Source organism: Olea europaea, chromosome 18 (assembly GCF_002742605.1).
Source record: "Olea europaea var. sylvestris chromosome 18, O_europaea_v1, whole genome shotgun sequence".
Lineage (NCBI taxonomy): Eukaryota > Viridiplantae > Streptophyta > Magnoliopsida > Lamiales > Oleaceae > Olea > Olea europaea.
This window is the reverse complement of record NC_036254.1, coordinates 3,022,141-3,025,201: the sequence shown is the minus strand read 5'-3', so window position 1 is coordinate 3,025,201 and position 3,061 is coordinate 3,022,141. Positions and strand designations below refer to the sequence as shown.

At 33.6% G+C, this 3,061-nt stretch overlaps 1 long non-coding RNA gene across 1 annotated transcript; it reads right to left on the bottom strand.

The window, feature by feature from the left end:
- On the bottom strand, positions 1-796 carry LOC111366442. The gene is made up of 2 exons (XR_002697654.1): positions 565-796; positions 1-298 (listed from the first exon to the last, which is right to left on the bottom strand). It is a non-coding gene; the product is annotated as an uncharacterized LOC111366442 (long non-coding RNA).
- Positions 797-3,061: the final 2,265 nt, after the last annotated feature.

Here is a 3,061-nt window from a genome sequence, read left to right as displayed (position 1 = left end):
ACTTTTCAAGTACGATTAAGTTAAATTTCAATTCATTGAACAAGTCTAGATGAGCCCCACTGCCACTTAGAGTGTCATTGAATAGCATCAATACTAGATAGGTTAATAACATCATCAGCACCACAGAACGATTGCCCTCTTGATAAAATTTCAAAGCACACATACAAACTATCCAAGATATCATGAACTAAACTCTCTCTCTTCTGGCGACCCGATGCACAAACACGCACATGAATCAAGCTAAGGAATTCATAGAAAATAATCGAAATAGTTTTTCACCTCTGAAATGGATTAAGACCTACATAGACAAAAATTCAGAGTTTAGAAACATATCAAAGACTCAAGCCAGACAAAGAACTTTCCACAACCAATCCACATTGTGCCAGAATGCTACACAGTGCGCTTCCGAACATCGAAAATGAATTCGGACTATTATGTGGACCTATGCTATTAAGAAAGACAACAACAAAAGAAATATAGCTCACCACTGTTAAAAATAACCAACAGAATGAAGAACTCTAAACTCAATGCAACATATCAAATTACCAATAATATCATGCCTACCTTCAGCACAGACGTCCAGGACATCTATGATAGAATGATCATATCGACTACTGTCGAGTAACTTACAAAGAAACCAACATCATCGGCCTGTCATAAATAAAAACTCCAGCTCTCAAATAGAATGCATTACTAGCTCCATATCATGTATCTCCCAACAATGTTTGTTTCTCCTCCAAGTATAAACCAATTCTTATGATAATACACTTTATTTTAATCCTTCCCCCTCCATCTAAAAAAAGTATGTACCTTTCACAATTTTCCTAGAAAAAAACCTATTTAATCATAGCCTTGCATGCACAAAAGTGCATAAATCAAATGTATGAAGTTCGCATGAAACCCGCAAGCGTACGTGATCGTTGACAAGTAATAGATTTAGTAAGTTAGAGTATCATCCCACAAGGTATAAAATTTAATTGAGTGTACTAGTCCTTAATTAGATTCAAAGCGAACAAATTAAAAGTGATTTTTGTGATTTTTAAGTATTATAATTTAATCTATGAAAACGTATAAAGTGCGAATTTAAAATGTATATGGGAAGAGTGTATTGGATTACGAATCCACTTATTATTATTTATTCCAATTCTTGATTACGTAGCTAATTTCATTCTTGCATTCTTGACAATCGATAATTCTATTGTAATTAATCTTCTTTTCCAAGACAAATTAAATCTATCATATTCACGACCCAATCCTATTCCTAGTCCGAATTCATATGAGTAAAACGTATTCAATTTCACAATTATCTCAAAGATCACACACGTGATAAATCTTATTCCTAAAATTTATTGCACGTTTATTAATCATGCAGTGTTCTAAACTTATTGTGAACATTCCAACATTACAACAAGCAACCATATATTTAATTGGTGATCAAGCAATCAAATAATTAAATTAAGTATGCAAGATTAATCAAGAAATTGCAAGAATTTAACTAAGTTACGTGTCTTGAATTAAAAATAAATAATAACGGGTTTCATCTTCATCCAATACATGAGAAATATTAGCCTAGCATAATGTTGAAATTAAATAAAGAAAGTTTAGAAAACATCACCGAGAAATTGACGAAACATGATTAATATATATTATCAAAATTGCAATCGCCATTGTCGATGTATATCTCCAAGCTGCCGCCCACTTTTTAGTTCCAAAATGGTTCCAAATTCAGCCCCTGAAAGCATCAATGTTTTGCCCCAAAGTGGAGTCCAAATTTCTGACCAGCTAGTGGAAAGAAATTGAAGAGATACACATACAATTGGCGGCCCCTTTTCTCTCCAAATTGCTGGCCGAATTGTCTCCTATATCTAACTTGAGCCGCCTTTTTATGTGGTGGCCTTCTCTTTTCTCTCCTGCCGTCCCAATTGAAGTGATCCTTCGTCCTTCTCCAATTGCTTCAAACGAGTCCAACACTAAAAACAAGATATAAGTTAACTCAAGTGAAGTAGAAATTAATAAATTGACGACATAAAAATTAAATAATACGACTTAAATAAGTGCACAAATTGTACTTATCTTATGAAACAACAAGAAACACGAGCTCGATGAACGTATTTCCAAAATATGCACACGAGGACACAAGGAGAGGAAAGTAAATACATAATACGCAGACAATCGAGTATAAAATGATGTATGTTCAATTGTTCGAAGTCCAATTGGGAAACCCTGAGCCGAACACGTGATTGAACCACACACATTCTTCATGCACACCAAAGAACAAGATAATAGAAAAGATTTAGGATGAAAAAGGAACAATAAGTTCTCTCAAATTTATAAAACACATGTACAATGAAATGCTCAAGAACACACTAAAAATAACGTCATTTCAATTGTAGAAAAGCAATAAGAAGGTTGCATGTTGATGATGCAATTCAAACACACAAATCACGATCAAACACATCAACAACTATGCGTTATCAAAAGCCAGACACACAGACGACACGATAACATTTCAACGGCCAAGGGCCAATTGAAAGGCGTAAAGTATGCCTGCTAACACCACACATCTATTCCACCCAGTTCTCATTGGGATGACGCCGTTTCATAAGTGATGAAAAATTAATTAAACCGGATAAAACTACCCAGGAAACAACCTCTAAATGTAATAATTAATCTGAGGATAAGCTGTCGTAGATGCATGAATGAAAGTCTCTTTTCAGTATTTCTACACATTCACAGCCTTCAATTCTTATTTAATTTATGTAATAATTATTCTACATTCAAAAGATTACATTTGTAGAGTCAACTTTCTACCTCTCAGAGCCACAAACACTTGTGTGATATCAAAGCCCTTGCGCTTCTTTCAGGTTCGGGCAATTGAGTAAATTGTAAAAGTTTTTTTTTCTAAATTCTGATTAATTATCTTGCAAAGGTGCATTTATGATGTAATTTGAAATTCTTAATTTGTTTGCAAAAATACTGTTAAAATATAGATATTAAAAAGGATTTGCAAGTTATGGACTGAAGAAAACGAAAACATTAAGACAAACATGTAGAGCAATGT